The sequence below is a fragment of the Mustela nigripes genome, chromosome 8 (assembly GCF_022355385.1).
Source record: "Mustela nigripes isolate SB6536 chromosome 8, MUSNIG.SB6536, whole genome shotgun sequence".
NCBI lineage: Eukaryota > Metazoa > Chordata > Mammalia > Carnivora > Mustelidae > Mustela > Mustela nigripes.
Genome location: NC_081564.1, coordinates 651,759 through 677,462, shown reverse-complemented (window position 1 = coordinate 677,462; position 25,704 = coordinate 651,759). Strand labels below are relative to the sequence as shown.

The 25,704-nt window shown below is 63.2% G+C and overlaps 1 long non-coding RNA gene across 3 annotated transcripts; it reads right to left on the bottom strand.

Moving 5' to 3' along the window:
• Positions 1-20,631: 20,631 nt before the first annotated feature.
• Positions 20,632-23,630, bottom strand: LOC132023782 (uncharacterized). Of its 3 annotated transcripts, XR_009406035.1 has the most exons (6): positions 22,976-23,630; positions 22,637-22,815; positions 22,291-22,427; positions 21,917-21,997; positions 21,353-21,773; positions 20,632-21,242 (listed from the first exon to the last, which is right to left on the bottom strand). It is a non-coding gene; the product is annotated as an uncharacterized LOC132023782 (long non-coding RNA). The 3 variants fall into 3 exon arrangements; XR_009406033.1 differs by having other exon boundaries at positions 22,637-23,630; XR_009406034.1 differs by having other exon boundaries at positions 21,917-21,994; positions 22,637-23,630.
• Positions 23,631-25,704: the final 2,074 nt, after the last annotated feature.

Sequence of the window (25,704 nt, the reverse complement as noted above, 5' to 3'; positions counted from 1 at the left end):
GCGGGGCCTGAGGAACCTCCCATCCCCCTGACCACCCCGGGGAGCAGTGGGTCCGGCCCCATCCAGCTTTCCAGGCCCACCAGTAGCCAAGGGGCCACCCCATGAGACCCCAGGCTGGGGCCCCTGCCAGGGCTCTCCTGAAGTCCCAGCCTCAAAACCGTGTGAGGGCGTAACCGCCCACGGAGCCGGCTGCCGGTCGGGGTGCCCGTTACCCTCGTGTTCCGCACCCTCGGTGAAAAGAGCTCCTTGGTCAGAGGGGCCCGGAGCATGGTGGCTTGTGGCCCCCACGCCATAGTCTGGGGACAAGACTTTCCTTTTCCATCTGTGGTCCATCATGGGCTGGACTGTGTCCCCTCAGAGCTCACCAGTTGCAGTCCTAGCCCTGGCCCCTTAGAGGGTCCCTGCAGGTGCCGTCAGTTCCGATGAGGTCATGCTGAAGAAGGGGGGACCCAATCTGACTGTGTCCTTATCAAGGGGGACATTGGGACACAGAGACACAGGGAGAAGGCCGGGTGACCGTGAGGGGTGCCGCGGACGGCTGGCCACCAGCAGGTACCCGGGGAGCAGGAAGGACCTTCCCCCGGAGCACAGCCGTGAGAGGACACCCAGACTTCAGGCTTCTGGGCTCTGGAACTGTAGGGCAGTGTGTGCCTGTGGGTTAAGGCCCCAGCTCCGTGGGCCTTGTCACCGCAGCCCCCACCACCCGGACCAGCGAGTGGTCGGATCCCATCTTTCCAGGATGCTCACCACGGTGTTCCGGCTGATGCGGGAGACGGGATCACCACCACAGGGATTTGCTGGCGCTGCAGGTGAGGCCCTGTGCTGGCGGCCACAGCCAGGGTCCCACGTGGGACAAAGGTGTGAGTGGAAGCTTCTGGAGCCTGGGAGTGGCAGAGCCCATTCCTGTCCCTGCACGGATCCCGGTGGCCTGGTCAGGACTCGCTGCTCAGCCTGTGTCCAGGAGGGAAAGCCAGAAGGGACCCGTGTTGGAATAACCTGACCTTGTTGGAAGCCGCTGACGTGGGGCGCCTGGCCTCGGTGACCCATGCACCAAAACCTCTGGGACGGGGAAACGTGTGACAGCGAGACAATGGGGCATCCATTTCCACAAGAGAACACTCTCAGGTCACTACCATGAGGGAGAGAAATACGACGTGTGGGACACGTTGCACACGGCAGACTCGAGGAGCACAGTTGTTCCAGAGCCCAACAGCGGGATGTCCGCTGGGCAGCAGCCTGGGGGCCACGCTCGTGCACGCCTCTGCCTCCCAGCATTTCTCCCATAAATGCAATCTCCCGACACGATCAGGACAAAGGATGCTCGACTTGTACACACCCCCAAACACAGAGAATAATAGACATGTCAGGAGGGGCGCGCCTCCTACACGCGCCTTCACTGCGCCTCCCACTCCACACCTGCCCCCAACAGCCCCCGGTGCGCAGGCTCATTCCGGCCCGGCTCAGCGAGAGCAGCGGTCAGGACAGATGAAGCTCATCTCTCTTGCCAGACAATGCATTTAAGAGCCTCCTAAAATCCACTAACGTCCAGGCGGAAAATCACTGAACTCAAATGAGTTTTTGCAACGATAAAACCCGAGATCATCTCTCCGTCTGGGAGAGAGCAGACCCGAATGGCGGTCCCCGTCCTGCGGGAGGCCGAGCGATGGAGCGGCCGGAGCCACGCCTTTTCTCCGGAGCCGGCGCTGCGTCCACAGCCCATGCAGACATGCCCAGAGGCACCTCCCGCTGGCTGGTGGCGTGATCCGAACCGCTGAGTTCCCTCCTGCAGATCCTGGCCTCCCTGAGCTCCCCGTGCATGCACACGCCGACCACTCCCCGTGGAGCTGGGTCCCCGGAGCCCTCCCGTGTGGTGGGGGAGGAGGTTCTCCATGGCTATCCGCGGAGGGCAAAGTGCACGGACCACATCTGCAGCCGGACGCCTCTGTGTTCCCAATCCTCTCCGCCCCTGCCACGGGCCTCGCGGGGTGGCCTCCAGGCTTTGCATCGGCCTCAAGGACTCCGCCATCTTCTGCCAAACACGCTTTGTTACAAGCTATCCTGAGCTCTTTGTTACAGAGCTCAGGCCCCGTGCCTCGCTCGGGTCAGAGTGACAAACTGGGGGTCTGCTGTCGGGTTTAATCCTCAGCAAAGGGCTCCAGGGCCACCGGAGCCCCTTCCTTCCCCCTTCCCTGGGGAGGGGCACTTAGGGATGACCCGTAGTCTTCCTCCAGCCTCCTCCCTGCCCCAGCCACTCCCCTAGTTCTCGGCCTCTACCCCTACCCCAGCTCTGGTTGTGAATTTGTGTAAAGCAGAGGCAGGCATCCTGGTCCCGTCTGAGAGCAGCTGCGGCTTCTTCCAGATGCTGCGGGCTATGCCCGAGACCCCTGTGCCGGGGGCTGGGTGATGTCCGAATGATGCAGACAAATTATATGTGCTCCAAGAGACAAGTGGACAGCAGTTCTTGGCTGTAATAGGTCAGGAGCAACACCCTCCGGGTGATTATTGCCATTTTGATACTAAAATAAATGATTTTAGCGGCGCCTGGGTGGCTCAGTGGGTTAAGCCGCTGCCTTCGGCTCAGGTCATGATCTCAGGGTCCTGGGATCGAGCCCCGCATCGGGCTCTCTGCTCAGCAGGGGGCCTGCTTCCCCCTCTCTCTGCCTGCCTCTCTGCCTGCTTGTGATCTTTCAAATAAATAAATAAAATCTTTAAAAATAATAATAATTAATAAATACATAATTAAATAAATGATTTTACCGAGAAAGATTGGTGAGTTAGCGAAGTCCTACACGTGCTCTTAGACATCTCATCTCCAGAGGAGCAAACCCTGGGGGTCTCTGTATTTTCCCCTCCTTCCAGCGGAGGCCTCGGGACGGGGCTGGCGGCCCCACGGAGAGGCAGGAGGGAAGGAAGGAGGCTCGGGGCCGCCCAGGGAAACGCTCAGGAGACCCTGAGAGGCTGCAAGCCCGACGGAGGGATGCCGGGCCCGGGGTGGGGCTCAGACTGGGCCCCCCAGGCCAGTAGCGCGGGCGACCCTGTGGATTGCCTTTAGCTGCACTCACTGCTGCACAGAACAAAGCCCAGGTTTTGCAAGAAGCGGCAGCATCTGAAATATGCACCCGTCATCCTCGAGCACAGCCGCCCTCAAAAGTGCGAGTCCCAGGGTGACCCCAGGGGGAGGGGACAGCAAGTCTGTCCCTGGTCCCGGGGGCAGAGTAAGAAATCCCTCACGTCACAGCAGAGACAAGCAAGTGACCACAAACACGCCCAATCCGCCCCAGCCAGGGTCCCCCCCACACCCACCCAGGGAGACCCCGAGAGACGGCGCGACCGCGCGGCGGACACGGCCCGGGGAGAACCGACTTCTAGGACTGAAGGAAGCTCTAGTGACTTTTCACGGTAAAACGGTCGTGGTATGAATTCAACAAGAAATGCGTGAGGCCAGAGAATGAAATTGCCAAGTGATCCGAGGGGCAGGAGAGCAGATCAGAGAGACTCACACGGGGACGGTCTGAGAAACCACCCAGCGCAGACGGAAGGCAGGGGCGCCCCCGAAGAGGGACACTCTCTGACTCCGGGCCCTCCTCGATCCCTAACCAGCCCCGCTGTCCCTACAGGGCCGACGGGGCTGCCCTGCAGAGTATCGGGAGACACACAGAATTAAAAAACACGACTTCGAGTTCCCACCCCCAGGGGTCTTGGCCACCTACACTGGCGGCACATCTTTCCAGATCCTTCCTCGCGCAGATCGGTGTGCGTGCGTACATATACACGTTTTTGCACAAACTGAGACCATACTGTACGTTTTTGTCCACTACCTGCCTGCATCAGTCGGTGGTTTTCATCTTCCTGTTTCACTGCGTTTTGCATTTCATCCCCAGACCATGTCCACGTTTCCTGAGCAGCCCTGGAGTCGCCCCGCGCTGCTGCCTGTTGAAACCATATCTGGGGCCTGGGTGCATCGGGGGTCAAGTCCCTTGAGGGTCCTCAGACCAGGCACGGTCTCCGTCTGACCAGCGTGACCACAAGGGCCCCGGCCGGTTGTGTGTGGTCACCCGCCTCCCCTGCATGTCTGGGAGCCACGCCAGAGGCCTCACGTGCTCCAGGAGGAGTCTGAGGGGTTCACGTGACAGACACTGTATGTGCAGGGGTCCTAGGGAGCGCTCTGGATTCAGGCAGTGACCATCTGATCTCTCCGCTGGCCTTGTGTCTTCAAGGTCACACCCACAAGGGTATCTTCGTGACCTCAGCAGGGGACGAGACGAACCCGTGGCTCCTTGTCCACCATTCTCTGAACTGTCTCAACAGCACTTTCTAGTCCTGGCCTGGATCGGTAACTTCGTGAGCGCGCGCTAAATTGTAGTTGTCTAATTCTCTCGCTTCCGTATGTATGCCACTGAACGTCAAGTTTTTGCCACCGAAGGAAGAAACCAAGCAGAGCACAGATGAACAAGACAAGAGAGAAGCTGATCAACGTGGGAGATGTGTGGGACAGTCCAGCTCGAGGAACCCCCATCTCCCCGAGGACCCCGGCTCCGAGACCGAGGCACGTAATCCTTCAATGGTAGAACTCGAGAAATTTCTCTGAAATAGTGACAACCACTTCGGGCTAGCAGAGCTAACGACGGGGTTGTTTCCCAGGAAATTCTGATAAGAAACACCCAACCAACTCTGTGACCCATCTTAGTTAACCCTTTAACACCAAGAGTGTCTAGAGAGGGCGGCTTTAGGGAGCACAGAAGAATCATCTGCAAGACTGGCCTCAGCAGAAGCCATCAAAGGTTGGCGTGTGGGTGCGGGGAGGTAAGGGGGAGGCCGGGGGGAGGGGCTGGGACCCCCAGCAGCTCCCTGCTGGGACACATGCTCCCCCACCCCCAGGATGGAGGTGGAGGCAGGTGGTCCCGTGCTGAAGAACTCGGGACCCACGAGTCCTTCCTGAGCTCTGCCAGCAACCAACCCAGAACGGACTCCAATTCCAGGGACAAAGGAGCTCTGGAGAGCGTGGCGAGCCCTGGGTCCACGGGGAAATGTGCTCACTTCCGTGCAATCCCGGAACAGCCCCCAGAACCGACCACCGATGTTGTCAAGTGGGACCACATTAAACAAGGGTGCAGCCAACCGAAGCCAGAGCGGGGAGAAGACGACGGACAGAACAGACTGATGAAAGGGAGGACTGGGTTTCTCCGTTTTCACGCCCTCTCGGGGCCCCTCCTCGCGCTCGGCAGCCCGGAAGCTCTCCTCGCCCCGGGGATGGCTCCGCGGGCGTCACATGTGGGCATCGTTGACTAACCGGTGGCCGCTGGGCACCCCCAGCGGCAGCCCCAGTGGCACCTCCGTCGGCAGCCCCACACCCGGGGTCCGTTCCCTCCCACCAGCCCATCCCGAGGGCCCCTGGAGCCCTGCGGTAGGACAGGGGCAGAGACTGAATCTATGTATTTCTCATTATGTCACAACCAAGTGCTCGTATTTTACAGCCACATCTGAAATTAAGCCAGGCATTCTAAAACCTTTTTAAACCTTTTGTTCTTCATAAACTTTTTAAAGCGACATTTAGAGAGCTCTTTCAAGAAATGAGAGTTGACAGAAAGATATTTGTGTTTCAAAAATGTCTCATCCTTTGTCGTCTGAAGTTCAGGTGGATGGGACGGGGCTGTCCTGCTGAAGAGCTTCTCAGCGCGGCCACAGCTGCACACTGGGCGTCCACCTGCACGCACCTGCCCACCTGCGCACCTGCGGCAGCTGCCCACCTGCACACCTGCCCACATGCCCACCTGCAGGGTGTCACCAAGCGCGCACAGCAGACATTCTGGGAAAGGCACCTGCAGTACGCTTCTATCTGTGGACTTTCCCAGTTACGTTGCTTGTGATGAGAATGCCTTCTTTCACAGAAACCGGAGTACTTTCCTCCCAACGTAGACTTCGGCGGCGGGGGGGAGTGGATGTGCCGGAGCTGGGCAGTTAATGCCGGGTCAGAAACCACATCAGGATGGTCCTGCTCTTCTGCATCCCCCTCTCTAACCCTGCCCTAACCATAACCCTGACCCCAACCCCAACCCCAACCCCAACAGCTGTTCTTTTCATCTGCCTCTGGACGGATCCACCCCAACCCAGGAATCACCCTCCGCAGACAGTGCATCGGAGGCCAGCTGCCCTGGGGGTGCAGGGCAAGGGAACTGGGGGCTCCGCTGACCTCTGCCTGGCTAGCGGGCAAAAGGGAAGGCCCATCAGCACGGCTGCAAACGCCCTGCAGGGGGACTGGGCGTAGGAGAGGGGCAAAGGGAAGGAGAACTTAAGGTTTCAGCCTCCGCAGGCACAGGCCCCAATCTGGGAGCAGGTGAGGGTGATAAGAGCACTCCCGCCGTCCCCAGACACGGAGCTCGACACCCCCAGGTGAGTGGGGTCTCCTCACACTCGGCCCCAAAGGCGACTTGGACCTTCTACTCCCAAGGAGGCGGTGTCCGTGTGTCCTCTCTCCCTCCTGCTCTTGCCTCCCCGCCGCCCGCGGCTGCCACTAGGCTCAAACAGGAGGGGTCATGCACCCCTCAGTAGGGAAGGACCCCTGGACCCCCAGCGGGGAGGGGTCACACCCCCCACCCCCTGCAGGAGAAGGTGGCCGCTGCCCGCGGGTCAGAGCATCATTTATAAACAAACCTGCGGAGACGGGCTTCCTAAAACCACAGGAGGAACAGGCGCAGGCGCCGGCCACCTCCAGGCATCCTTCCCGAAGTCCGAGGGCGTGCTGGGAAGGGCAGCCAGGAGCGCCGACCCCCTCCCCCAGGGCCCCGGGAAGCAGACCTGCTCAGGTTCGGTGAGAAGGAGGTGCACCTGGCTGGGTGGCCCCAGCTGGAGCGCTTCCACGGCCCCCGCCCTGTGCCCCCGGAGCCAGGCGCCACCCCAGCTCTGGCTTCGTAACACACGTGCGAGAACAATCGGCAATCGGGCAATGGCTCTCTGTCCACAAGTTGAGATTTGATTACTTTTTTATCACTAAATTAAATTCCTTCTCTTGCCTGTCTCCTGACATTAAATCTCTTTAAATCTTAATAGACTGCAGCTTCTCCCCACCACTCAGGCCACTGATAAGACATGCGGGGCTCTAGAAGCCCGTGGCCAGGAGACCGGGAGGGGGGCAGGTGAGCCAGGGAGAGAGGAGGTGCCCGGGCTCTGGGAGGCTGTGAGGCTCTGAGGGGCTTCAAGCTCCTCACACCCAGATGAGTCTTGGTGTCTCAGAACACAAGCTAGGACAAGCTAGGACACCACAGAAACGGCCGGGGGGCCCCCACACCTGTCCCCACCTGCCCTCACTCGCCTCACCTGGCCTCACCTGGCCTCACCTGGCCTCACCCACCCTGCCCTGCCCCTGCCCGCCCTCACCTGCCCTCACCTAGCCACTCCGATGCGTGGGGCATCGGGAGCTCCCTGCAGGCATCAGAGACTCTGCAGAAACTCACCCGGAGGTTTGACGTGTTTACTCCGACAAGCGACAGGGGTTGGGTTCATTCTCAGCGCTTGGCTGCCTCAACTTGCTGCAAACTGAGGGCAGGCCTTGCCCGAGGTGCCTCGGCGCTCACGCCCGCCCTGACCCGGCGTGTGCGCAGCTGCCTGGAAACCGCGTTCTTGCGCTGGGACTGGGCGCATGGGAGAGCACGTCGGGGGCAAAGCTGCCGCAGCCTCGGGACGTCGGCTCACAGGGGCCGAGCTGCTCTGCGGAAGGGGGGGGGCCATCTCAGCTTCTTCCTGCGGGGGCGGCACGCACACCCCTCGCTGCTGAGCCTCCGCTTCCCGTGGGGGCATCCGCCGGAGCACCCCAGCACCATCCACATTGGTTGCACTGACCCCACGGGGCGGGAAGAGCCCAGAGGCCGGACCCAGACGGGACTCGGAGAAGCCAGGAGAGGCACGACGTCCAGACGTCAGAGGGCAGCACGCGGCCTGTGCTACGACGGCCGGAATCAGAACGGGCCGCCAAATTCCCACGTTGGTCCCTCCCTGCCTAGGGGCTGGGGCTAGGGGCGGGGAGGGCTCGTGAAGGTGGAGCCCCAGGACAGAGCGCTCCAGAGAAGACACCATCCGTGTCCGCGAGCCAGGAGGCAAACCCCGCCAGACGCCCCGCCGGCAGGCAGCGAGCTCTGGCCTCCCGGACTCGCAGAAATACCTGTTTTTTTTCCAGCCCTGGGCTGTGGGGTTTGTGGCTGCAGACTGAGCCAACATGGACAGAGACCGCCTGAAGGTCTCAGGGGACAGATGGGGACCTCAGGACAGGGCTGGGCTCTGTACGCTCGTGGCCCAGCGGGGGCAGAGGAAGGGAATCCGTGCATCGGGATCCATGCGGAGGGCACTGGGCTGTCCGCGTGGGTACCTGCCGGCTAATCTCCATGAGGAGCCCCGAGGCCGTGACCAGAGCCTCTTCAGGGGGACTTTGGCCGTGAGCCACAAAGGGTGTGACTACCAAGGACCCGGGGATCTGATCATCGTTGGCACCCGTCTTGGGTCCCAGGAACGCTGTCCTCTCTTGGTGGTCTCCCTGAGGCCCAACGCACCTGAGAAGACGGGGCTTGGTGTGCTCAAAATGCAGATGGTGGGTTAATAAATTACGCCCATGTTTCATCCATAGCTCGGGACCTGATGGATACCCACGCGCCCCAGGTACAACCACGTATTTGTGCGCCCCTTCTGTGTCCCACGGCGTCCTTAGGGCAGGACAGGGTGTCATTCACCCCTGTGGCTCCCAAGTTGAGTGCAGTCGGGTCAGACGCAGCAGGGACTTCTGAGCTGCCAGGGGTCTGGCCACGAGCCGAGCTCCAAGCCCGAGACACCAAGGTGCGGCCAGCACGGTTCATTCCCCCAGAGATTCTGCAAGTAACGACTGCGCTGGAGGCCTTGGAACAGAAAGAGGCTGTTTTCTCAGTTCTGGGGCCACGAGTCTGAGATCCAGCCTGGGCCATGGTCCCTCCAGAGCCTCCAGGGGAGGGGTCCCTGCTGCCTCTCCCCGCCACTGGGGGCTCCAGGCGTCCTGGACTCGTGGCCGTGTCCCGCCCACCTCTGCCTCTGTCCCCACATGGCTTCTCCCCAGCACGCCTGCGTCTCTCCCAGGAACACCAGTTGTTAGAGCGAGGGGGGTCCTCATCTCGCCACCCTTAACAGGGTCATATCTGCAAAGACCTTATCTCTATGTAAGGCCACATCCCCAGGTACTCAGGGCTAGGGCTCGGATGTACCTTTTTGGGGTTCACAGTTCAACCCACTGCATCGACCCTCGGTTTAGTGTGACCATACTTGACCTGTCAAATCCAGGGAACTCCTGGCCACCCCCACGTCGTGGACAGGGACAGGAGGACCTGGACTCGGTAGGGAGGAGGCGCCGGCCCAACCCCACCCACAGGGCGATGGTGCCTAGCTGTCCGGAAAGACGCACGACGGTAGCACCCCCCACCCTATCCCGTGTAGCCATGCTTAGTCGGAGATGCCCTACTGCGTGCAGACACTCCCCGGCAAGGCTGGTGCCCTCAGCACGCATCTTCCGGGGAAGGCGGAGCGCGGTGACTGTCTCTCTCCACGGGACACTGATGGTCACCCACAACCTGCTGCTCCAGGTTCAAGACCAGAACACTCTCCGCCCGGGATGGTGCAAAACGCCAGACCTCCCCTTCAGCCGCACCAGGCTCCCTGGGACGGACACGCCCACCAGCATCAACAAGCGGAAAACCGGGTAAGACTGCTGTCTGCAGACCTCAGGCCGCAGGCGCTGAGCCCGCCGCGGAGGGAGCTCCCTCCACGCACAGCTGTGTCCCTGCCCTGAGAGGACCCAGAGCCGAGGTCACAGAGGCGGAATGTGCAAGGTGAGTGTCCCAGAGGAGGACTGTGTGCTCCGGAAAGCTTCACAGGGTCCCCCGAGTCAGACTGGGGCCAGGGATGTGAGTGTCCACAGGGACCCACCGGGCTGGGCCAGGGAGAGCGGCCAGCGAGTCGCAGACGCCCAGCGCAGCCACGTGACGCCAGAAGGCCACCATGTCCAGCGTCCCATCCTGTGGGAGTCGACGCACGAAGAAGCAGGAGCCGCGGAGAAAGACCAGCGGATAGAAGCTTGTCCCTGGGCAGCCAGGCTGCTGCCGGTGCCGTGGGCCCTGGGCCGAGGCCCGAGGCGGCGGTGGGCGTGGGGCTGAGCAGATGCAGCGGACGGCAGCGCTGCGGTTACAAGTGGCCCGGAGACGGGGCGCACGGTCTCCCGGCGACTCTGAATCCCCCCGCCGGGCCCCCTCCTGTGGTAGCGGCAGCTCCGGCCGGGGACCCCAGGCCTGGGAACAGCTGAACCGTTGGAAAGGGACGGCATGGCTCTCGGGAACAAGTGAGGACCAGCTTCTTTCCGAGCTCAGGGCCGAGCTCTCCCCCCCACCCTGGGCCCCGCGGGCGGGCTTGCACACTTGACATCGCGCAAGGCGCGCAGGCGCAGCTGGTCGTGGCTTGTGCCTTTGGGGCCCCGTCCCCGCGGGTGGGTAGGAAGCAGTCCACACTAAGACAAGCCGGGACTTGTTTTGTTCTCGGAGCAGGCTGGCTGCCGAGGCCCCAGAAACTGGCATGTTTGCCTCGGTTTGAGGCAGTAAGAGTGTGCCTCCCACTCGGGCAGAGCCCGGCCTGGACGCTCCCGCTTGGCAGCCTTTTGGGCGTTGACCCTCTCACAGCCCAGAGGCCCGAGGCCCCAGATGCCCCCGAGGCTGCAGGGGACACCGTCCCGGCCCCACAGGGCTCCCGCTGTCGCTCCCTGGCCTGCCCGCGTCCCTCCCCCTCCACGTGCCCTTCTCCCTGAGCACCCTCAGGCCCTCGACCTCCCCTTCTACACCACGGGTCGTCGGATCAGCGCCCTCCACTCCCAGTCCACGAAGACCTCACCTGACCTGCTCACGCCTGCCAAGCTCTGTTCCCACCTGAGGTCAGCTTCATGGAAGGTCAGGACTTGAACGCGTCTCTACGGTGGATTTAATTCTACCCAGCTGTTACGGCCTGAACGTTTGTGCTTCCCCAAAACTCGGGTGTTCACACTGACCCCCCGGGATGTCGGGAGCCGGGGCCTCGGGGGCGATGAGGCTGTGGGCATGGAGCCCCAAGAGGGGACCGGTGTCCCTATAACAGAGGCTCTGTGGAGCCCCGGCCCCTTCCACACTGCGTGGACGCAGCGAGGATGCTGGCGATGTCCTGGAAGACGCCTCCCAGCAGACCGCGACCGTGCCGGGTCCGACCCCGATCCCCCGCTCCGAGCTACAAGAAAGACGTGTGCTGTTCCTCAGCCGGTCTGCGGCCTCTGTTACCACAATCCGACCACACTCGGACCCGGTGCAGGAGGCTTTCTCGGGAAGGGCGGCTCAGAGGACACGACTGTGCCCCACCAAGGTCACCCCAGAAGGTGACTGTGCTCGGAGAGGGGGCCCTTCCAGAGGTGAGCAAGGGGGTCAGCCGTCACGCACCCTGATCGCTGTCCTTGACATATATTTTCTTTCTTCTCCCCGGTGTTTCCACTCAGTGCCGATGGTTTAGTGTCTTCCAACAAAGTAGGTCAGGAACAAAGCGGCTCTTCCAGAAGACAGCAAAAGCCTCCGAGTCTGCAAGCTTCCGTGACAGCCCCGGGCACACTCAGCCCCAGGGGCGCCGCCCCGTGTGTGACCGGAGAAGACCCTGGGGGCTGGGTGCCCCCCACCCTGCTGCTCAGGGCCCCACGTGACTCCACGAGCAAGGACGCGGGGCGCACGAACCCCAGTCCGGAGGCGAGGGACAGCGGGTCGGCGCCACTGCATGCATGCTGGGTGGAAATCGGAGTCTGCGGGGGTTGGGGGTCAAAGCTTCCAGGAGGAGTTGGTGATTGAGCTGTGACTAGGGAGCGGAGCAAGGTCAGCTCCATGATGGGGGCCGTGTGTGCTGGGAGGAGCCAGGCGGAGAGGCTGGCAGGGCCCCGGGGATGCCCCGCACTTAGAAGTCAGGGAGACAAGGACCAGCTGGGAAGAGCCGAGGCCAGAAGGGGAATCGCAGGGGTGAGGCCCCCCGCGTCTGGAGGAAGCCGCGCCCTCTGCCGCCGGTGCGGGAAGATGGAGTCGCAGCGTCACACTGGGGGACACAGGGGACACAGGGGCAGGACGCGAGGTGTCCCACGTGGGACAGCCAGCACACAGCGTGTCCTCCAGACCCTGACAGGGCAGGAGGAAGGAGGGAGACACAGCAGGGCCCCCCGGACAGGGCAGTGGAGAGAGCGCCCGGGATCCGTGAACCGTGCTGACCACGGGAGAGAACGTGGCATTTCCCGTGGTGCCCGCGGCCCTCCTGGCAAATAGAACCGCAACTTTGTCCAGGACAGGGAGGGCAGTGGGCAGCCCCACAGCACAAAGTGGGAACTCTGCCTGGCCATCGTCAGGGGCCCCGAGAGGAGCCTCAACCGGACATCTCCCAGGGGACCCACGTGGGACATGGCAGGGGCTCCACTGACCCTGACAGTGAGGTATGTGCAGAGCTAGCCTGGGGTGGGGGATGGGGTGGGTGCAGAGCTAGCCCTCTTGCGTGGTGAACCCCTCGGCCTACAGACCCCAGAACTTCCTCCTGCGTCCGAGGGCAGCCTGCACACCGTACTAGGCCAGTGGCAAAGCACCTTTTCTCCAAAGGCAGCCTGGGTGTGTCATGCGTGTCATACTGATTGTAAGAAACGCTCCTCCCTCTTGTGGATTTGCTGGGTTACTTGGGCTGAGGAGCTAGTGATTTCTATAACTCCCATTAAATGCTTACTGTTCACTTCCATGGTCTCCTGAGACTTGTCTCTATTCAGACAGTTTTCTTGGTGACCCCACATAGATGCCATCTTCCTGAGGTCAGCTCGAGAGCTGGACCCAACGCCCACAGCAGAACTTGTCTGTGGTGTGTCCTCTGCCCTGCCGTGGGGACCCAGGACCAACCTGCCCAGTCACTGTCCGTTCCCCTGTGGGGCCCCCTCTCTTGGGCCACGTGGTCCCGGTCCTGAGCTATCCCTGCGCCAGGTGACTGGGGGGCTGGCCACGCGCCCCCATGGGAAGCCAGCCCTGCTGGACTAGGTCCCAGGAGCTGACTTCCTGGGCTGACCCAACGGGATTTTTCAGGAAATGTCGGACAGAGCACGGCGGCCTGATGAACCGGGGATGGCCTCACAGGTGCACAGCAGGGAGGGGTCCTCAAAATACAGATGGCCTCCTCCAACTTATGATGGTTTCACTTGTGACTTTTCAGCTTTACGATGGTGCGAAAGTGAGCCGCATCCAGTAGGAGCCACACCGGAATTGGGAATTTGGATCTAGTCCCAGGCGTGCTGTCTACGGCCCATCATCTCCCAGCAGGCTGGGCCGGGCCGTGACAGCCGGTCAGCCAGACCCACAGCCCGCCGGGTCCACAGCTGATAACCCCACAGCCGTTCTGCTGGTCACTTTCAGCACAGTGCTGGGTAAGTGAGGGAGCTGGTCACTTTATTATACACGAGGCTCGCGTCATGATTCTGCCCAACCGCAGGCTGACATCTCTGCTCCTGCCCTGTGCGTCTCTGGCAGGCCAGCCCAGCGGCGGATGCCCTGTAGGTTATGTGTGTCCCGTGCATTTCCAGCTCATGGTGGGTTTATCGGGACAGGGGTCGAGGGAGGCTGTGTATCCGGAAGTTCTGGGACGCGTCTCCCCTCGAGAGGCAGGGCCGGCCGCGTGGCACCAGCAGACAGGGCGCAGCAAGGCTGGCGGTCCCTCCGGCACCGCGGCTTCGGGGACCGCTCGCCATCTGGGATCCTAATCTCCGCCCACTGACCTGCGGTGACAGCCTCGGCCCCCAGCCCGGAAGAAGCAGGGGTGGGGCAGGAGGGCCCAGGAGCAGTCCCAGCTGTAGGCTCCAGGCCCCCTGCCTGGGAGGCAAGTCCTGACCCGTGGTCTCTGCCAACTCCTCCAGTGCCCAGGAGGAGCGAGAAAGGGGCACGCCGCAGGCTCCTGCTCCTCTCAGGGAGGCCGGGCCCCCTTGTGGAGGCGGAAATGATTGAGAATAATGTGACTGGAGAAGGAAGGGGTCCCGGGTGCCCTGCTCAGCCCTGCCCCAGGCACAATGTCACATACAGGACTGGTGGCTCCCAAACATGGGGAAAAAGTGGGACAAATTTATTTCCCGAAAGCTCAGGAGAGACCAGTGGGGCAGCCAAGGGACATGGTCAGAGGCTCCCAGCCCCCGCGTCTGCTTCTAAGAAATCCTCTTTCTTGGGGCGCCTGGGGGCTCCGTGGGTGAAGCCTCGGCCTTCGGCTCAGGTCACGATCTCAGGGTCCTGGGAGCGAGCCCTGCCTTGGGCTCTCTGCTTGGCGGGGAGCCTGCTTCCCCCGCCCCTCTCTGCCTGCCTCTCTGCCTGCTTGTGATCTCTTTCTCTGTCAAATGAATAAATAAAATCTTTTTTAAAAAGAAAGAAAAGAAATCCTCTCTCTTAACTTCCTCCTTATGTCTTTATTCCCTGGGTTCTGCCTCGTGTTATTTTAGACTGAAACACGTAACCAAATAAGTCCCCTTTTCAATGAAAGAAAAAAGAAAGTGGCATCAATTTCAATGATAAAGATGTACATTTAGGGTGAGGGAAACCCGCCCCTATGGCCAAAGGAGAGGCTCCCCCGCCACGGACATGCCACCCGTGCCGTGGTCAGGTGCCCCGCTAAAGTCAGAGTAGGCGAGAGGCATATTGGGGACCCTGCCCCACAGCCGTGTAGGGAGACGGAGCCGTCCTGTTCCTGACGCGGAGGCAAGCGCACACTAGGTCTCCGTCTGTCCTATAGCAGAACACGTACGCTGGGGGCGTGGGGGCGCTCGTCAACACACACTGACTTCTCACGGTTCCGGGGGATGGAAAGTCCAAGCCTGGGGGCCCGCATGGTCACGCTCCGGAGAAGGCCCTCTTCCAGGCTTCCGGCCGGGACCGCTCACTGGAACCTATTAAAAGGGCTCCAGTCCCACGCACGGGGCCCCACCTTCAAGGCCTCGTCACCGCCCCAAGACCCCACCACCATCGTCTCCGGACATCCGGATCCAACGCCCGAACTGGGGTGGGCACGAACGCTCAGACCACCACAGGCCAGACTCTGAAGGAGGAGATCTCGGCACGCGTGGGCAGGAAGGCGTTTGAAAACCCAGAGAGAGAACCCAGGAGAGTGAAAGCCATTTCCTCTCCAAGCCCAGCCAGACTCCCAGCAGGCCGGGGTCCAGCCTGTTCCAGTCTCCAAGTCCTCGGATGATGATCCTCTCTGCGTCCTTCCTGGTGCCCGGCCCCATACCTGAGGGAGCCCTCTCCCTCCCCAGCGGTCGTCCCCCACCAGGGAGACCAGTTCTTCCGGGGAATTCGCTCATTGCTATTTGCTGAGTGGGAAACACGGAATTCGGACAACAGAGTATTTTGTTTTCCTGCCTCTGACAGAGCTCTCCCTGCAGGGCGGGCCGGGCCCTACCGGGTAGCCTGACACTGCACCCAGGTGCCCGGTGACAGCGGGCTGCTCACTCCGGGCCCTGCTCCCTGGCTGCCCTGCGTTACCCCCTTGGTGCAGCGCCAGCTCCCTGGGTCCAGGCCAGTCCTACCCCAAGGCTCAAGGTGTCCCCTTGATCTACCCCAGGCCAATCAAAATCAATGTTGATTTGGGGATAGACAGGACCGCCGTCCGGGCCCCTTGGAGATACCCTGGAACTCTCGGGGAGACTATGGGGACAAGGTGCTCCTCCTGCTGGGCTGTAACCTGATGGGATGTATGTCTGGGGGGCTGGGAGCCAACTGCACCCCCTTCAACGTTCTCTGGAGGATGAAACCAGCCCAGGAAAAGAGCCACAGACCCTGACATGGGTGTGCAGGAACCCGTCGTGACGTCATGGGCGCGCCAGAAACCCGTTGTGATGTCATGGGCATGCCGGGAACCCGTCATGAGGTTATGGGTGTGCTGGGAACCTGCCGTGATGTCATGGGCATGGCGGGAACCCATCGTGATGTCATGGGCGTGGCGGGAACCCACCATGAAGTCACGGGAGTGGTGGGAACCCGTCATGGGGAAGACACAGGCTTCAGTGACCTGTGCAAACAGAGGGAGCGCCCACCGCCTTTTCCTAAGGCTAGTCCGAGTTGTATTCCCGTCCCTTGTGACTACAGAGGCACCATGAGCTCGGACGTTATCCTGCGTCACCAGAGGGACATTCCGGCTGGTGCTGGGGAGCGGGCCAGCTGACTAAGACACGAGGCGGGGGCAGGTGCATGGCCGCGGACCGGCACCCAGAGCCTGGGCCCTGGCAGGGCGGGCTCCCTCCTGTCCCCGGGGGAGAAAGCAGTGGCCCCGCGCCGGCAGGCGTGTCCAGACGCCCTCGTCCAGGCAGCACAGCGGGATGTCCTTGCCTCTGTCAGTGCCGCAGACCCGCAGACGACCCAGGCCCCCGAGTGCCTTGCTGGGGTTCCAGCAGCTCAGCCGACAGGACCAGCCCCGCTGCTAAGGGCGCAGGTGAACCGAGGGTGGACCCAGGCAGTGCGGAGAGCGGCCTCAGGCAGGGTGAGCAGAAGGGTGCGGGGGCCCAACCCCAGCCTGCGAGTCTGGGAGATGGGTGTGCGCACTGCCCGGGGACAGCGTCGGGGACAGGAGCGAGGCCAGACACGCTTGTGGCCTGGGAGCAGGAGAGCCGGGCAGGACTGCCTCCACAAGCCCCCCACCCTTCCCCCGCCCCCACTCACGTGGATTCCACCATCCCGAGCCACAGGCCTCTGCCCCCCAGGTGAGGTTGGGGTATCCAGCTCTGAGGGAAGCTGGTGTGGACGGAGCTCTTAGCTCTGCTGGGAAGACCACTGGCCAGGACCTGGTTTGCTGACTGGCTTTGTCAGCCCGAGGCTGGGGGCACCAGAGGGGAGCTCAGGGGGCTTCGGGCGGGGGTTGGGCCGCATCATGTGGGAGGTCGGGGGCATCCGGCTGATCACAGGTGTGCTTCTCAGAGGGCTGCATAGTGAGCGTTCTAGGGAGAAATCAGAGGGGTCCCAACGCTACGTGGGCACACACAGCACACCCGGGCATTTCTGACCCTGAGGCCACAGCCCCTGGGCTGGGTGCTGGACGCCAGTCCTTCTGCCTTCGAGGGCTTTCAGCAGAAGCTTGTGGGATAAGGGCTGGCTGCTGGGGCCTCCAGTGGCCAGCACCAGGAGTGAGAGCCTGGGGCAGGCCGTCCCCGCTGGGCCCTGGTTCTTCACCCAGACCAGAGGACTTAGAAGAGTGCCGAGGGCAGTGCTGGACGCATCCCTGTTGGAGACAAGGACTGGGACCAGGACCTGGGGGCAGCGGGCTCCACATAATGGATGTCGTTTGACAACTTGACGCAGACAAGGACAGTGCCGGCCACACCCCAGGCACTTATCCTACAGGGGCTTGTATGACGCTTCCAGCAGCCCTGTCCACTGAGGCCGTTTCCACCCCGTACTGAGATGGGCCCTGACGCAAGGCAAAGCCAGTCATTGACCCAAAACGGGGGGACCTGAGCTTGAATTCAGACCGTCTGACTCGGGTCTGGAAAGAGGGACAGAAAGAGACAGAGACAGAAAATGACAGAAAAGGAGATGGAGAGAGAAACAGAGAAAGAGAGAGAGAGACAGAATGAGACAGAGACAGAGACAGAGATACAGAGAATGACAGCGAAAGAGAAACAGAGACACAGAGATGGAGAGATACGACGACTAACAGAGACAGAGAGAGGGAGAGAGCCAGAGCTAGAGAGATACAGAGACGGGACTGAGAGACAGAGCGGCAGGCAGGTTGCCTTATGAGGAGGCCCTCCCCTTGCCCCCCAGGTCCCCTTCCTAGCTGCCAACCCCGGCAACCGCCTGGAGGAAAGCCAGCGCCCCAGCCCCGAGGCCCTGACCCGGCCCGCCAGGGTTGGAGGGGTCCAGGCTGCAGGGCGCTGCTGCCATCTAGTGGGAGCACATGGTCCTGCAGGACTCAGGGTGCACCCACCCGGCTCCCCTGGACACCCTCCCTGAGTGTGGGAAGGCTCACCCTTGACCCCCGACAGTCCGCGGTCAAAGCAACGAGTGACCACAGTAACTGCCGTTCCCGAGACGAGAGGCCGCTTCATGCCTGCCCTGTCCCCAGGGCCCACGGCACCGCCTTCCTCCGCGTTCCTTCAGCCTGTGCCAGGCCCTCACGTCCGCAGCTTTGAGCAGCGCTGGTCAGGGGTTCCCAGACTGGCCTCAGTCTGTCCGGGTTGCTCTGATGCTTTCTCGTGATTCTCTGTGGGTGTGGGTTTGGGGACGATCCTACAGAGGAGAAACACTTTCCCATTGGGACACCTCAGGTTCGTGTTGCCAAAGTGACCTTGACCCCAGGGCTAGGGCCCCTCCTATCTTTCAGAAGTGAGTCACGTCAGTCAGCCCACCACACCCAAGAGGAGGGGCCGTCACCGTCACAGGGTCCCTGACTCCGGAGGGGCCTCCGGAGAGCCGCAGTGAGAACGTGGCTCTCCCCAGCAGGAGCGTCCCCCGGAGAAGTCACGTTTTGGGCTGAACACGGCTCTGCCACATCCACAGAAAACCCAAGTGGGAACAGGAACAGAGCAGGTGGCGAGAGCAGACCGCTGGGTCCTGGTGAGGACCTGAGCAGGAAGCCGTGTGGGGCCGGGGGCTAGGAACGTCTCGGACAGCTCCCGAAACCAGAGGAAGCCTTGCGTCCCAGCGTGGGGACACCACTCTTGCCAGCCCTGCCCCCACCTGGCTGAAGCTGTGGAACAGCCCCCACACCCAGCATGGGCGAGGGTCTCAACCCCCCATCCCTAGGCCAGGGCGGGCGCACCCTGGGTGTAGAGCACAGCCGGGCCGTGAGTCTGGGGTCAGGACTCAGTACCCCAGGTGGCCAGGCTTCCTGCAGCCTGTGGTGGTCTCCTGCTAGTCCCCCCAACAAGTAGGAGTTTCTGTGAAAGTCACAGCCACTGAGCTGGTAGGGGTGAGGGTCCTCCCAGGCTGAGGGTCCTCCCAGCCCACGGAAGCACGAGGAGCAACGTCCCCTCTGTCCGCTAGGTGTCGGTGTTGGCCGCGCTGTGTGCGGGGCCGCGGCAGCAATCCGGAAAACCTGGAGGGACCACACGAGGCCTGGAGCTGGAGCACGGTGACAGCCCCCCTCCGCGGGCACGCGCCCGACTCTGTCCCCAAGCTCTCTCCGCAGCAGGCCGGCTGCTTGGCCAAGCTGCTGCCCCCTGGGCTGCCCCTCCCGCCCCCGGTAAAGAGAGGGGCTCGGACTGGAGCCCATGGAGCACCCCCACCCCTCGCACCCCTGCTCCCGGGGAGGGTCTCCCGGCTCATCTCCAGCCACGCCTGCCCAGGGCCTGGGTGTTTGGGACTCAGTCTCCCAGGCGGCCAGGCTTCTGGGATTTCAGGTCTGCTGTGGGCTGTGCTCCTACAAGCACCTGGGGTGCTCCCCACAGAAGCCCCGAGCCGGTGGACACGGTGTCTGCCCGCCCTCGTCTGATGCCACCCAGCGTGAGTGCAGTGACCTGGGGAGGGGCGGGATCCTCCGGGAGCTAGAGGCCCCAGTTCTCCGTTAATCCGTGCAGCTCTGGGTGTGAATCGCGGGCCTGGTCCGGTCCAGCGGAGCTTTGACTGTGGCGGCCTCAGGCCATGACTCCCGCCCAGGGCCCACTGACCTTGGGGAGGAGGAAACAGTCTGGTTGGTCTGGTCCTGGGCCCTGAGCGGCCCATCAGTCATGGAGCACGCAGGCCGCGGACACCCGTCCTGAGATGGGGCGGGGCTGGGGGACACGCAGAAGGACGAGAGGGAAGGAGAGAGGCCGAAGCCAACCTCTGCGGCCCCCAGCCTCCCCGTGCTCCCCCGGGGGCTGCTCAGCCCCCAGGGGCCCCCATCCCTCGAGGCCCAGACACTTTGGGGATCGCTTTGGGGCAAAGCTGCCCCCATGTTACAGGGGAGCAGGCCAGACCAGAGCCCTCGGCAGACCCTCCAGGTCCGTCCTCTGGGGAAACGCACCCTGTGGCCAGACTAGCTGGCCTCCAGGATCAGCGAGGAAGGCAGGGTCTCCGTGGTGGTCGGGTCTCGGCTCCCCACAACACAGGGGTAGACTCCGCAGGCTGAGGGCATGTGCTGCCCTCCAGGGCTCGGTGGACAGGGCCCCTCACTGTCCCGCTCCCAAAGGGGACAGAGGCAACGCTGGTCTGAGGCTCAGACCTACAGAACGCCTGACCAGCAGACTAACTAAAGGCCTGGGGAAATGGTCTCGGGGCGTCCGGGGGCTCTGACCCCAGCCAGCCTCACTGCCCTGCTTCCTTGAACAGAAGCGTCGCCAAGGGCACACTGGCGGCGCAGTCTACCACCAGGCCCGGCCGAAGATCGTCTGCACATGTGGGTCAGAAAGACAGCGTTTTGGAGAACCTGCCGGCACTCCGGGGTTCCTGACGGGTCTGTGCGTCTCACCCCCTGCACACTCTGTGCGACCCACGCTTTGCACCAGCGGCCTCGAGCGGGCCAGGGGAGCCGTCGCCAGTCACCGGGGTCCAGCCCGAGGGACCCGGCGGCCAGGGGCTCTGCTCCGGAGAGGCCAGGGCGCGCTGTCCCCACCTTCAGATACGTAGGAAATATCTGTGCCTTCCTTCATTTATTGGAGGAGGCAGGGACTATTATGGGTCATTTCGTCGCCGTGGCAACACCGGGGGTCGGAGCGCTGGGAGAGACCTGATTAGGCCATCGTGACTGTGGTGACGGGAAGTGACAGGGACAGCAAATCAATGGGTCCTGATGGCTGCGCCCAGCTGGCTGCCGGGAAGGCTCCAGGCAGGGGGTTAACAGGGTCCCAGCGGCAGCTCACGCCTGACGGGGAGCTGATGAGGCGGTGGGACACGGGGGCCTGCCCATCCGCCCGACCACCGTCTGTCCAGTAACAAGCCTGCCCAGGGGGGACGCGGCCGCTGCCCTCCCGGGACACTGCCCCAGCGCGACGCTGTGCATCTCCGTTGGGGCCCTCCTCACCGACACCCCGGTCTCCCAGGACCTCACACGCCTCGTGAGAAATCAGGAAAAAACCCACACGTGTTACAACATCGCTAGCGGCCCCTGAGTCCAAGATGGCGCCCCGTCCTGTTTCAGGGTCACGTTGTTCCCGTCCTGTCCCCGGACGATCGTCCTTCTGGGTACGGACAGTAACACGGGCCCTGCTGACACTGCTGTGCTCTGTGCCGCGGGCGGGTAACCCGACGGGTACAGTCACTCCCTGTCACCTGGAAGAGCAAACGGCCCACACGGTCGGTGAGGGCCGAGGGCAGAGGCAGCTGGCCGTCTTGTTGCTGACTGGGGGGTCCATGTGTGGCCGCCCGGCCTGCGGTCCTACCCTCTTCGGTCCCGCACTCGCGGGTGGCGTCCAGCCCCAGGCAGTATCCGTGGAAGGAAAGGGGAAGCCGTCCCCGGCTCTTGCAGCGGCGCCCAGGAGCAGAGAGAGCGGGCCTGCTGGGGGCTCACCCTGGTCCGCGCGCCCCCGGGCCCTCTGGTGGAGCCTCTGCTCTCCCGTTCACAGGGCAACAAATCAGGGCTCCAAGCAAAGCAAGAGGGAGGAGGCTGCCCCACAGGTCTCGACGCCTAGCACAGGAGCGGCCAACTCTCTGCTGGACTCTGGGGGTGGCGGCCCTTGGGCCGGGCCGGGGGCTGCCCAGAGGACCCTGACCGAGGGGACGCCCCAGGACGGGAGCGAGGGCGCATGCTGCAGCCTGGTCCTCTCCTACCACGATGGAGCCGTGACGGGTGACCCTGCAGATCTGGGGAGACCCATGACCCCATGGGCAACTTCCGCGTCCCTTCACAAACACCTGGGCAATGTCTGGCAGTCCCGAGCGAGAGCGCAGGACGGGGGAGCCCGCCGCACCCCTGCGGACTGTCAGTGGGGAGCCTAATAACTCACCATCAAATCCCGGACGCTCTTCTCTTTGTACCTAGTCCTGGTGGGGGTCCAGCCTCTTCTCTTCCTCCCGAAGCGTCCCTACTAAACTCGTGTTTCTGAGTTAGGTGACTAGAAGGAGCCATCTCTGCATGTGGTCCCCCCGTGGTCCCTCCATGTGGTCTCCCCACGTGGCCTCTCCACGTGGCCTCTCTGTGTGGCCCCTCCACAGTCTGGGCGGCTGAATTCCTTATGTACCAATTCAGGGCTCCCATGAGGGCACACATGGAGGCAGCCAGACCTTCTGAGCTGGCCAGGGCGGGGGCGGGCAGGGCCCCGACAGAACAGTCTGGGCCCCTGGGGGCTGAAGGCGCCAGGACCCAGGGCCCCAGACGTACCTTGACCTCTCCCTTTGACTCCCGTGTTTTTCGGACATGCGCACACTGTGGCTGGAACAGGACCGGGGTCCCAGAGTGGCCGGGTTCTGTTTGGGGTTGAGTATGCCCAGACCCAGCCCTTGCCGGGGGCTCCTCTCCTGCAAACAGACAAGAGAGAAGACACCGCTTGGCCCAGAGAGGTGCACACAGCCAGGCGACCCAAGCAACCCCTCATCACCCCAGACCTGGCTAAATCCTCAATGGGAGGATGGGTTAGACCATCTCGGGAGCTTGGGACGGGCAGCTGGGGGTCCCCAGGCAGTTGGCTCTGTGGCTTCCTTCCCTGAGCCTCTCCCCTGGGGCTCACTCAGAAAGACGGTCACACCGAGCTCTGCAATCTCCCTGAGCCGTCCTGGTGAGCTCGCGGTGCCCACGGGAGTGGCCCGTGAGCCCAGCCCCTCCTGCTCCAGGCACCGCGGGGGCACACATACCCTCGTGGGCACGTGCACACAGGGGCAGGCGTCACAGCACTCAGTCATGCAGATGCTGAAGCAGAGCAGGGAAATCGCGCTGCAGAGGGGACCCCGGGCAGCGTCCCCCACAGCAAGTCCCACCTGCTTGCTGCCCTGGGACAGCCCCTCCTGCCACCCCCCGCGCAGAGCCCCAGGCCCGACTTCGGTTGGTGCTGCATGAACCCCGAGCTCACCCACGGCTCCAGACGTTAGGCACTGCTGCCAGCCCCGAGGCTGGGCAGGGGCTGTGTCCACTCAGTGCCCGACTGGCCCAGAGGCAGCGGTGGTTCTAGACGGGGACCCTGGAGCTCTCAGCAAAAGGGTAAGCACGCTGGCTGCCCATGGAACCGGGCAGGATGGTGCGGTGTCCCCGGGAGCTCACAAGAGTCCAAATCACCTCGGGGAAGCGCTTCCTGGCTCTGCCGCCGCTGTCGGGCCGTGGGCGCCTTACTTACCAGCTCGGTGCCTGCTCCCCACGTGTGGAATGGGGTTAAGAAGAGACGTACATCTCAGGGACCCGTGGTGTTCAGTGACCGGTCTGTGAACCACGCTCGGAACGTGGCCGCTGTCATCACGGCGGCGGAAGGACAGACCAAGGACAAAAGCCACGTAGCCAATCCATGGGGCTAAGGCGCCGCCCAGAATGCCACGGAGAGACGCGCCCCCTCGGCTGCAGCCCAGGGAAAGGCCAACAAGCGCGTCGGGGTAGACAAGGCACGTCCTCCACGGCCACGGCTGGAGGAGAGGCGGCGGCGGCCACGGCTGGAGGAGAGGCGGCGGCGGCGGCCACGGCTGGAGGAGAGGCGGCGGCCTCGGCCCCAGTGCCCAGGAGCAGCCTCCAGGCCCCAGGCTCTGTGCCCCCTCACACCTAACCAGATTTCCTCATCAAGAGAGAAAAGCTGTGACTTTGTACCAGCGCATCTTTGTCTGCAGGGCTGAGTTCCTAAGAGGGGAGAGCCAGACAGGGGGCTGATGGGAAGGAGCTGGCGTTGATAGACTCCAGAGTCAGACCCCGACAGGCTCAGATTGACTCTGCAGCCTGAGAAAATCAAACGCACGGGGAATTGGATTTATGCCCTGTTACGTGTCGCTGCTTCCTGGTGTCTATACCCAAAGCTGTTAGAACAGTGATCTTCAGAGATGCACGGAAATTGTGTGTGAACAGACCAGCGAGCCGTCCCGGGGGGCGGCGCGGGCTCCTTCCGCGGCAGGCGGGCCCGAGGCGGCACCTGCGTGGCAGACAGCGGCGCGAACACCTTGCATTACAGCTGTACTTTAATCAGAGCATCTATGAGTACAAGCAAACCCCAGGCTTGGAGCCACTTCTCCAAGAGTGGGGTCACTCCGGCTACTGGGAGCCCCAGAGGCGGACTCGGGCTGCTGGTCCCGGGGGGCTTGGGGTTTGGGGTGCGGAAGGCAGGATCTGCCTGGATCCAGGATGCGCTCAGAGGAGGATCCGCCCCTTCCGCAGGACAGGGCCCACGGGGTGCCCATGACCCGGAAGGCTCGCATGCCCGTGGGGTCAGAGCCGTGCCCCCACCCCAGCTGTCTGGCCCTGCACCCCTGCGGATGCCCCACTGTGCCTCTCTCTGTCTCTGAGGGGCCCAGGAGTAAGCAGTTTTGAGCCTCCCCAAGGAACAGCCCCACGACCGCTGCCCTCAGACTGGAGGAGAGAGGCAGAACCCGGTCGTGGCGGGGGGTGGGGGTAGGGCTCACAGTGGGGCTGCAGTAGACTCTGTCCCCCGCACCCCGTGCGTGCACACGCCACCCCCTCCTGCTCCCCCGTGTCCAGACTCAGCCCGCAGAGGCTTTCACTCTGCGTTCGCCGGGGAGTCGGGACCCCAAGCTGACGCAGCTCTCCACCATAGCCAAAGCGGGAAACGCCATGACCGGGACTTTGAAGGCGCAAAGCCGTCCACGCAGCCAGGCCCAACTTCAGGAAGCAGGGGCACGCGTCTAGAGAAAGAAGCCAAATGATGTGCGAGCAGCTCCAAAGACTCCGGTGGTCCTGTTCCAGGCCGGTGAAATCCTGCCGGCGTGTCCCACGTGTCGGCCGCACGGAGCCGGGGCCCGCAGCGGATGCCTGCCTGGCGGGGTGCTTTCCGGGCCCACTAGGGGCACCTGCCGTCTGAAGACCCCTCAACCGAGAAGACACACTGTTTCCTCCACCCGCTCGGTGCCCCGGAATGTACGTGAGCCCGTCTCCTGGCTTGGGGCCAGGGGCGCGTCCCAGTGCGGCACGGTCTGGGGCACGACCCACACGCCCTCAGGCCTGGCTAGATCTGGGGGTCTGGAGACAGGTCGGTGGTCCCGGCCCCGAGGGGCGCAGTGTCTGCAGCCTCCTCGTCCCTCCTCCCTGCTCCAGCTCGGCTGAGCAGCTCGGCTGAGCCTGGCTCCTGCGCAGCCACAGCTGCACCCCCCCCCCCCCCCCCCCCCCCCCCCCCCCCCGCCTCACCCGGGCCCCTGCGCAGCCACGCCGCCCCCCCCCCCCCCCCCCCCCCCCCTCCCCCCGCTGGCCCCGGGCCCTGTGGCTGGCCTCCATCCCTGCCTCTGGCCCCACCCCCTCTCTCACTGTGTGCGCAGACCTTCCTCTCCGTCTGCCACGTGGGCGGGCGTGCCCTGCCACTGTCCAGGGTAGCCTTGATCAGTGCCCGTGCCTGCTCCAGCCAGGGTGAGCTAGGCTCCATCCCCGGACGTCGATGACTTGAGGACTGCTTCTCGCTCAAGCACAGCGGGTCCTGGGGGCGCTCGGACACTCGGTCAGCACACCCCGCCACAGGTGTGAGGCCAGAAAGGCCGCGAGGCCCCCACCTCCCGGGCCCTTGGGTTTCCCCGCACTCACGGGCCCCAGAGAGGGGGCTCAGGAGGCAGGGGCCAGAGCCAGTGGTTTTTATCAGCTCTCTGAATTTTTTGCAAGAACGGA